Here is a 10,865-nt window from a genome sequence, read left to right as displayed (position 1 = left end):
TTTTTTTTTTTTTTTTAGACGGAGTTTCGCTCTTGTTACCCAGGCTGGAGTGCAATGGCGCGATCTCGGCTCACCGCTACCTCCGCCTCCTGGGTTCAGGCAATTCTCCTGCCTCAGCCTCCTGAGTAGCTGGGATTACAGGCACGCGCCACCATGCCCAGCTAATTTTTTGTATTTTTAGTAGAGACGGGGTTTCACCATGTTGACCAGGATGGTCTCGATCTCTTGACCTTGTGATCCACCCGCCTCAGCCTCCCAAAGTGCTGGGATTACAGGCTTGAGCCACCGCGCCCGGCCTAATGTTATTTTTTTAGAGACAGGGTCTCATTTGTTGCCCAGGCTGGACAGCAGTGGCTATTCACAGGTGTAATCATAACACACCATAGCCTCGAACTCCTGGACTCAAGTGATGCTCCCGCCTCAGCCTCTTGAGTAACTGGGACTACAGGCATGCCACTGTGCCCAGCTTCAAAGTCCTTTATAAATCTTGGAGAGAGGCAGAGTGATATAGTAAACATGATGTTTTCTTTTTCTTTCTTTCTTTTTTTTTTTTGAGACAGAGTCTCGCAGTGTCACCCAGGCTGCAGGGCAGAGGTGTGATCTTGGCTGACTGCAATCTCTCTGCCTCCTGTGTTCAAGCAATTCTCCTGCCTCAGCCTACTGAGTAGCTGGGACCACATGCATGCGCTACCATGCCCAGATAATTTTTTTTTTTAATTTTTAATAGAGAAGGGGTTTTACCATGTTAGTCAGGATGGTCTCGATCTCCTGAATTCGTGATCCACCCGCCCCAGCCTCCCAAAGTGCTGGGATTACAGGCATGAGCCACGGTGCCCAGCCGACATGATGTTTTCTAAATTTCAGTAATTTGCATACCACCTTCATAATTTTTTTACTCCATTATTATACTGGCTACCCCCTCCCCTCCCTTTTTTTCAGACAAGGTCTTATTCTGTCACTCAGGCTGGAGTGCAGTGGCATGATCACAGATCACTGCAGACTCTACCATCCAAGTTCAGGTGATCCTCCCGCTTCAGGCTCCTGAGTAGCTGGGACAACAGTCATGTGTTACCCCGCCTGGCAAATTTTTTGTCAAGATAGGGTTTTGTCATGTTGCCCTGGGTGGCCTCAAACTCCTGGGCTCAAGCAATCCACCTGCCTTGGCCTCCCAAAGTGCTAGGATTACAGATGTGAGCTAATGCAAGTGGCCCCTACTTTTAAAAAATATTTTTATTTTAATTCATTCACTTTTTTTTTTTTTTTTTTTTAAAAAAGAATCTTGCTCTGTCACCAGGCTGGAGTGCAGTTGCACAATCTCAGCTTACTGCAACCTCTGCCTCCTGGGTTCGAGCGAGCACATCTGGCTAACTTTTGTATTTTTAGTACAGATGGGTTTTCACCATATTGGCCAGGCTGGTCTTGAACTTCTGATCTCAAGTGATCTGTCCGCCTCATCCTCCCAAAGTTCTGGGATTAAGGTGTGAGCCACCATGCCCAGCCCATTCACTTTTTTTTTTTTTTTTTTTGAGACAGAGTTTCGCTCTTGTTACCCAGGCTGGAGTGCAATGGCGCGATCTCGGCTCACCGCAACCTCCGCCTCCTGGGTTCAGGCAATTCTCCTGCCTCAGCCTCCTGAGTAGCTGGGATTACAGGCACGCGCCACCATGCCCAGCTAATTTTTTGTAGTTTTAGTAGAGACGGGGTTTCACCGTGTTGACCAGGATGGTCTCGATCTCTTGACCTCATGATCCACCCGCCTCGGCCTCCCAAAGTGCTTGAGCCACCGCGCCCGGCCTCCATTCACTTTTTTAACTTAAAATATAAAGAAAACTTTTGACCACTATATAATATCCTTATCTATAAAATCAGAGCTTGACATGCTTTTTATATATTTCCTAAACTAAAATAAGTACATATTGCACTAATACTCATTAAATTTATACAAATTAAAAATAAAAATGCACAACTATTTGTATATGTAAAAGTGTGTTGTGCACTACTTAAAATAATCTCAGGATTATTGCATTGCCACTGATTTGCTATGTGACCTCAGGCAGACCCTTCCAACTCTGGTTTCCAGCTTCCAGATCTGGAAATTGAGGTCATTGGTTTGGAAGATCTGTAAGTCCCCTTCCAGTTGTTATAATTCTTCTGAGTAGCTCCACTCATTTTCAATATTGCTTTGAGGTTTTTCCTAGCTTTTAATCCCAGAGGGAAGCCCTGTTGCTATTGCAGTTCGGTCAGATACAGTAAGTATTTACAGACAGAGGGGAAGAATTGTCTTTGTGCCTGTGCTCAGGGAAAGAAGATCAGGCAAGTCTTCCAAGATGGGATTCATGGTGCGCCAGAGGGCAGCTCGGGCAAAACTGTGGGCTTGATGTTATTGCAGGTCAGATGTTGTCACTGTGGTTATAGATATTGCCATTTCTTATCTTTTTTTCCTCTTGACTATAAAGTAAATGCTTTGAAGACAGGGGCTAAAATCCTCACAGTGTATTAATGCAATATGTATATTTTTGTTTGTTTGTTTTGTTTTTTGAGATGGAGTCTCAGCCTGGGTGACAGAGTGAGACTGCATCTCAAAAAACAAAACAAACAAAAAAACCAAGTTCAAAATCAATGTTTGGGAACAGAAGGAAAAGAAGAGGGAGAAGAAAGAAAAGGGAGGAAAAGGAGAGATAAGAAGGAGCGGAGCTAAAGGGCTTACCCTTTTATTCCTTAGAATAAACTAATTTATCTTGGTTTATTACAGGAGTAATACCTAGATATAAAAAGATTATGTCACTATTTCTGCTCTCTATCTTATTTTTCAAGAATGCATTATTTCATATGGTAGAAACTGCATGTAGAATCTTTTCCTAGCCTTTTCACAACAGTTAAGACCATTTTGAGGGCGGATGTGGTGGCTCACTTCAGTAATCTCAACACTTTGGGAGGCCGAGGAAGGAGGATCATTTGAGGTCAGGAGGCGGAGACCAGCCTGGCCAACATGGTAAAACTCCTTTTCTAATAAAAATACAAATATTAGCTGGGCGCGGTGGTGGGCACCTGTAGTCCCAGCCACTCAGGAGGCTGGGGCAGGAGAATCTCTTGAACCCGGGAACCAGAGGTTGTAGTGAGTTGAGATCTCACCACTGCATTACAGCCTGGGCAACAGAGTGAGACTCTGAAAAAAAAAATACTATTTTGAGAGTTCTGTCAAGTATCTTCGATCTATTATTAATAAATATACCCTATTTAAATGATTCAAATGCAATATTAATTATTATACATTTCCATTAATCATTTATTTATTGAAAAAACACTTTTGGGCCGGGCACGGTGGCTCAAGCCTGTAATCCCAGCACTTTGGGAGGCCGAGGTGGGTGGATCACAAGGTGAAGAGATCGAGACCATCCTGGTCAACATGGTGAAACCCTGTCTCTACTAAAACTACAAAAAAATTAGCTGGGCATGGTGGCGCGTGTCTGTAGTCCCAGCTACTCAGGAGGCTGAGGCAGGAGAATTGCCTGAACCCAGGAGGCGGAGGTTGCAGTGAGCCGAGATGGCGCCATTGCACTCCAGCCTGGGTAACAAGAGCGAAACTCCGTCTCAAAAAAAAAAAAAAGAAAAAACACTTTTGAGCCCCTACTGTGTCAGGAACCATGAGAGGTATTGTTGAGAATATATAACGATGAATAAGATATGGTTCATAAGTTCAAAGTCAGCCAGGTGTGGTGGCTCACGCTTATAAATCCCAGCACTTTGGGAGGCCAAAGCAGGTAGATCACTTGAGGTCAGGAGTTCGAGACCAGCCTGACTAACATGGTGAAACTACTCTCTACTAAAAATACAAAAATTAGCTTGGTGTGGCTGCGTGTGCTTGCAATCCCAGCTACTGGGGTGGCTGAGGCAGGAGAATCGCTTGAACCCTGTAGGCAGAGGTTGCAGCAACCAGAGATCGCACCACTGCACTCCAGCCTGGGTGACAGAGTGAGACTCCATCTCAAAAAACAAAACAGACAAACAAAAAACCAAGTTTAAAGTCTTCATAGGCTATTTTGGGAGACAGGTAAATTAGAATAGACCCTTGACATTTGTGAATTATTGTTCGTTGTTTCAGCTACTCACAAACAGCCTCCAAGATCCAAGACATGCATTTAATTGTAATGATAATAATTATACTAATATTGTGGGCTGTTGAGAGGATTAACTGAGATTATGCATTTTTAAACACCTAGTATGAATTTGAATCAAGAGCAACCTAAGAATTTCATGCAGGAGGGAATCACTTGGCTAGCCAAGCCAAACACAGGGTGAGCAACTGGGATGGGTTGCAGGGAGGAGGGAAGAATATCCCGTTCTCCAAATCTGGAGGAGGGAAAATATTTCCTGCAACCAATAAAAATAGGGTAGATTATTTTAAAAACCTGAAAAAAATCAAAAAGGAAGAGCATGAGCATGCTGGTGTAATTCCAGTGAAGATCACTCATCCTGCCATCTCTACATGGGTTAATTATTCTTCCCTGTCTGCACAAATAAGTTGTTCATATTGATACTTGCACAGCTTTGAATCACTTAGAACACAAATTTATGACTTTAGCTGTCTATCTTTGTTAACTCCAACGACATTATTTGAAAATGCCAGAAGAAAAGTTTTTTCTTTTTTTTTTTTGAGATAAAAAAAAAAAAACCTTGGGTTTTACTCTGTCACCCAGGCTGGAGTGCAGTGGTAAGATCTAGGCCCACTCCAACCTTCACCTCCTGGATTCAAGCAATTCTGGTGCCTCCAAGAATTTCCACATCGAATTTCCTTGTTTCCCTCTGCACTCATCTTGAGCAAATCTGCCTTTTTCTCACATGGGAAACCTTCAGATACAGGGAGACACTTCTCCTGTCCTGTTGCTTTCCCTCAGATCTTGCTTCTCCAGGACAGTGGCCTCCATCCTTTCAGCCAGTTGTCATGAAGCATGACTCCTGGATTTTCTCTTTCAATTTGTTCTTATGGCAGAAGTTTCATCCCAGCTTGAAGCTATGAATAAATTATTCGACTTTAACAAAGGCAGGACCTAATTTCAGGTGCTGTCTGGGCTCCAAACTGACTGAAATAAGGCCTTGTACATTACTTTATTTAATTCTCCTGCAATTAAAAGTCTTACAAAATAGATGGGGGAAGAAAGAGACACATGGAAAGCAAAATACCATCCCCAAAACTGTCACTTGATATCCACAAAGTGTTACCTCCCCTGGGTTTTTATATTCATAGCTCCTTGCATAGCGGAGTTTTACTTTTGGGTTGCAGCCTCTGGCTGCTTCCTGCTTCCCTTGGGAGTTGAACATCCAGGTCCCAATTCCCCTGTTTCTCCTGTTCTCTTGGGTCCCTCTGATAAAACTACTATTCAGTATTTTTCCACGGGGCTCACACTTTCTACCTTGCAGGGTCAGTGGGAGCTTTTACAGAAGATTCAGCCTTCAGCTCAGGCATCAGATCTCTTGTTAAGCCCCCCCAACCACCTTTGGATTCAGCCTATCTTTCTGCTTCTAGATTCCCTGCCTTCACATTATTCATGAATATATACACCCACCCATGTAACCACCACACAGATCACGATACAGAATATTTATAGCTCCCCAGAAGGCTCCCTTCTGCCTCCAGTCAATACCTGCCCCTCAATAATAGCCACTATTCTGGTTAGTTTTGACTGCGTCTGAACTTCTGATAAGTGGAATTAAACAGTTTGTACTCTTCTGTGTCTGGCTCCTTTCTTTTACCATCATGCCCAAGAGATTCATCCATGTTGTGTGTAGCAGTGCTTTCTTCTTTTTTATGGCCGTGTGCATTGTGGCAAGCAATTCAGTATCATTTCAATGTGAGTGCAAGGTGTGGCCAAGATTGAGAACCATGGCTAGAATCAGACAAAACAGGATTGGAATTCTATCTTCAAAAAAAAAGGGCCGGGCACGGTGGCTCACGCCTGTAAACCTAGAACTTTGGGAGGCTGAGGTGGGTGGATCACCTGAGGTCAGGAGTTCAAGGCCAGCCTGGTCATCATGGTGAAACCCTATCTTTAAAAAAACAAAAACAAAAAACACTAGATCTGGCTGTGCCCCTGAAACATCCACTATTAGGTGGTTTTCGAGCTCAACTAGACATGTAGCCTCCATATCATAGGCTTCACTTGGCATCAGATTAACTCAGAAGGATTCATGACATGTCACACTGTGCCAGCAGGATAGCATCCGGCACTTCTCTTCAGCAGGGTTTTAGTAGTAATCCAGTGATTAGTCTTGTTTGGCTCCTCCAGGTGACAGCTCAGGTGCAAGAAGACAGGATCTGATCCACGGGTGTGGTGACAACCTTAGTTTAGAAATGCCCCATCCAGCCAGGTGCGGTGGCTCATGCCTGTAATCCTAGCACTTTGGGAGGCTGAGCTGAGCAATCACCTGAGGTCAGGAGTTCAAGAACAGCCTGGCCAAGATGGCAAAACCATGTCTCTAACTAAAAACACAAAAAAATTAGCCAGATGTGGTGGCGCATGCCTGTACTCCCAGCTACTCAGAGGCTGAAGCACCAGAATTGCTTGAACATGGGAGGCAGAGGCTGCAGTAAGCCGAGATCACACCACTGCACTCCAGCCTGGGCGACAGAACCAGACTCCTTCTGGATTAAAAAAAAAAGGGAGAAATGCCGTGTCCCAAATAGGCATTATATCTAGTGTCTCATGAGCATAGCTATCAGATTCTCCACAGGCAATGAACCAGTTACAAGTGTCACTGCAATTAGAGTGGCCCAAAGCTGTGTTCTCATCAGGTACTTATGTATCCTGGCCCAGAAGAAGTTTACCAGTCAGGAATTATTTTTACCATGAGCAATGCTGTCTAATATCACAGCTGACATTGTCCCTTTATAGACTTCCGGGGGCAGATAGATGGAAAGTTAACTCAAATTTGAAGTCTTAAGAGAAGAAGAAGGGAAAGACCCTTAATTATACTTTTCTTTTCTTTTTAAAAATGGGGTTTCACCATCATGGCCAGGCTGGTCTTGAACTCCTGACCTCAGGTGATCCACCCACTTCGGCCTCCCAAAGTGCTAGGATTACAGGCGTGAGCCACTTTGCCCGGCCTCTTTTCTTTTTCCTTTTTTTTTTTTTTTTAGCCAGAGTCTCACTGTGTCACCTAGGCAGTGGTGTGATCTTGGCTCACTGCAACCTCCGCCTCCCTGGTTCAAGCAATTTTCCTGCCTCAGCCTCCCAAGTAGCTGGGATTACAGGCATTTGCCACCACACCTGGCTAATTTTTTTTATTTTTAGTAGAGACAGGGTTTTACCATGTTGGCCAGACTGGTCTCGAACTTCTGACCTTAGGTGATCTGCCCGGCTCAGCCTCCCAAAGTGCTGGCATTATAAGCGTGAGCCACTGTGCCCCGCAAATATCCTTTTTTTTTAACGGACACATTGACCTGAATAGAGCATTAACCAACAAGATTATTCCTGAAAATGTCCCTGTTCCTTGAGCCAAAAAACAGTATTTGGCACATGAAGATGCTGAATTAATGTCTGTCAATGAGTGGATTAATGACAAATAACAACATTAGCAGGTTACATTCAACCGAAACCAAACCAAATCAATCAAAACTATTTGATTACTCTGTTATCTTCAGCAAGTCTTAATTTCTCAAAATCCCTGCTACTTCTTTTATAAAACGGGAGTAATAGTGGTTCTTAGGAGGATTAAATGAAGTAATGTATGTAAAAGACACTACAAAGAGCTGCACTTAAACCTTATTCTTATTGATGGAGAAGGGAGGCCTAGAGAGAGTGGGACTTGCAGTGGCAGGATATAGGGTGGCACAACTGTCCAGGCCTACTGACTCTCTCAGTCCAGAGCATTTTCCACAATGTCATGTGACCTCATCATCCAAACCGTCTTGCCCAGTTAATGTTTAGAAATCTCAAACAAATTAGGATTTTTGTCCAGGAGAGAGAAGGTGTACGAAGGTCCACTTTGCGCTGTGAACCTGGTGTTAAGGGTGTTCTTGGTGTTAAGGGTAAAATCAAGATTTTTCTCAAGGACATAAGAAAAAGTGAAAATTATGTTCCCAGCTTGCTGCTGATTAGCAGACATAGGGCAAACAGAACCTTTAAGGAGGCTGGACGCAGTGGCTCAAGCCTGTAATACCAGCACTTTGGGAGGCCAAGGCGGGCGGATCACCTGGGGTTGGAAGTTCAAGGCCAGCCCGACCAATATGGAGAAGTTCCGTCTCTACTAAAAATACAAAATTAGCTGGGTGTGGTAGTGCATGCCTGTAATCCCAGCTATTTGGGAGGCTGAGCCAGGAGAATTACTTGAACCCAGGAGGCAGAGGTTTCAGTAAGCCAAGATCGTGCCACTGCACTCCAGCCTGAGAAACTAGAGTGAAACTCCGTCTCGAAAAAAAAACCAGAACCTCTAAGCATTAATTCTTCAAGGCTGTTTCTTTTTTCCTTCCCAACAGCCTCTGCAGAGAGCAGGGTATGAAAAGCAATGTGATCAGAATGTAATGAAGGAACAAATCTCACTGGGAGTCAAATACCATTGTTAAAAAAAAAAAAAAAAGGCACCATGGGCAGCAGCCCAAAAATCAGAGGCTTCCCCCAGTGTTCTTTGAATCCATTTTTTAAGCTGTTAAAAACACCCTTAAAATAAACCTGCCATCTTGTGAGGACAGGAAGAAGGTTACCCGTCTTCCCGCCACCATCTGTAGACTGGCTCAGCTTTAGGCTTCTTTGAGCCACACTCCCCCGCCCCCAGCCTGTTCTTTATAACATGTCAGGGTGGGGTTGATTGTAGTCTCTTTCCCTAACTAAGCAAAATTCAGTAAGAATTAAAATTTGAGGTGAACCAAGGAGAGGCTATGGAGATAGTAGTTTACTTTACAATGCATTTTATTCTTGCAGTTTTACATCTTCTAATAATTTCTGACACTGTGCTTGGCCCACTTGTGCTTATCAGTATGATTTTGGATCAGATCAGTTTAAACCTCTATCTAGGATGAAAGCTTAGTCTGTTGCTGGGGTAATGACTCAGAGTATGGTTGGGCCCAGGGTTCACCCTGTAGTTGTGATTAGGGCTCAGTGCCTGGGGCCAAGAGCATAGTCTACGATTAGGTTAGAGACCAGTCTGTGTTTAGCATTAGGTCTTAGTCTGGGCTGGAATCAGATCTCAGCCTGTGGCAGAGATCAGATTTGTTTGTGGTGAGCTCTAGGATTCAATCAGGTCATAACAGTATAAGGCTCCATTACAGGAAACAAAGGGTAGGAAGTGTCGGTCAGGAGTCCAAAGTCCATTGAGGGTCTATCAGACCAGAAGACTGAGCAGATGGGAAACCAAGAAACCAAAAGAGGTTTAAAATAGTGACCCCCACCAAAATGGCAAAAGTTAAAATGACTGACAATAGCAAGAGTCTGTGAGGATGTGGAGCAACTGGAACTTTTCTGTGTGTGTGGAGACAAAGTGTCACTCTGTTGGCCAGGCTGGAGTACAGTGGCATGATCATAGCTTACTGCAGCCTCAAATGCCTTGGTTCAAGTGATCCTCCAGCCTCAGACTTCTGAAGTGCCAGAACTACAAGCATGAGCCACTGTACCCTGCCCAACAACTGAAACTTTTTTCACATTGCTAGTGGGAGTATAAATTGTACAACTACATTGGACAACTGTTTGGCAGTATATATAGAGTTAAATATACATATATATGCCCTATGACTCAGCACTTTCCATCCTGGAATGAACAAACAACTACTGCATACAACAACATGGATAAATCTCACAAAATAGTGTCAAGCAAAAGAAATCAGACACAAATAGACACCATATGATTCCATTTATACAAAATTTAAAAACAGGCAAAATTAATTTCTGATGGTAGGAATCAGAAGAGTCGTTACATTTAGGGGGTGGTATGGACAGGAGGGGGCATGAGGGAGCCTTCTGGAGAGATGGTATGGTCTATATCTTGATCTGAATGATGGTTACACAGGTGAACATATATAAAAATTCACTGAGCTGAATATTTAATGTTTGTTGAGGAGTTAATTCCACAGTCATGACTTTCCTGCTATGGCAATTGTGATGTTACTGTCATGGCTTGTTGAGTCAGGGGGTGGCGCTGGAGGTACTGGGCTTGCAAGGGTGCAGTCCTTGAAGCAACCATACTGGGCAATGATGTATGTAGTATTAAAAGTCATGAGGCCGGGCGCGGTGGCTCAAGCCTGTAATCCCAGCACTTTGGGAAGCTGAGGCGGGTGGATCACAAGGTCAAGAGATCGAGACCATCCTGGTCAACACGGTGAAACCCCGTCTCTACTAAAAATACAAACAATTAGCTGGGCATGGTGGCGCGTGCCTGTAATCCCAGCTACTCAGGAGGCTGAGGCAGGAGAATTGCCTGAACCCAGGAGGCGGAGGTTGCGGTGAGCCGAGATTGTGCCATTGCACTCCAGCCTGGGTAACAAGAGCAAAACTCCATCCCAAAAAAAAAAAAAAAAAAAAAAAAAAAAAAAAAGTCATGAACGGCTGGGCACAGTGGCTCATGCCTATAATCCCAGCACTTTGGGGCACTGAGGCGGGTCGATCACATGAGGTCAGAAGTTTGAGACCAGCCTGGCCAACATGGCAACATCTGTCTGTACTTTAAAAATACAAAAATTAGGCCGGGCGCGGTGGCTCAAGCCTGTAATCCCAGCACTTTGGGAGGCCGAGGCGGGTGGATCACAAGGTCAAGAGATCGAGACCATCCTGGTCAACATGGTGAAACCCCGTCTCTACTAAAAATACAAAAAATTAGCTGGGCATGGTGGCACGTGCCTGTAATCCCAGCTACTCAGGAGGCTGAGGCAGGAGAATTGC

Source organism: Sapajus apella, unplaced genomic scaffold (genome assembly GCF_009761245.1).
Source record: "Sapajus apella isolate SASKATOON/1434 unplaced genomic scaffold, GSC_monkey_1.0 scaffold46, whole genome shotgun sequence".
Classification (NCBI taxonomy): domain Eukaryota; kingdom Metazoa; phylum Chordata; class Mammalia; order Primates; family Cebidae; genus Sapajus; species Sapajus apella.
The sequence above is the reverse complement of the archived record's forward strand: the minus strand, read 5'-3'. Positions refer to the sequence as shown.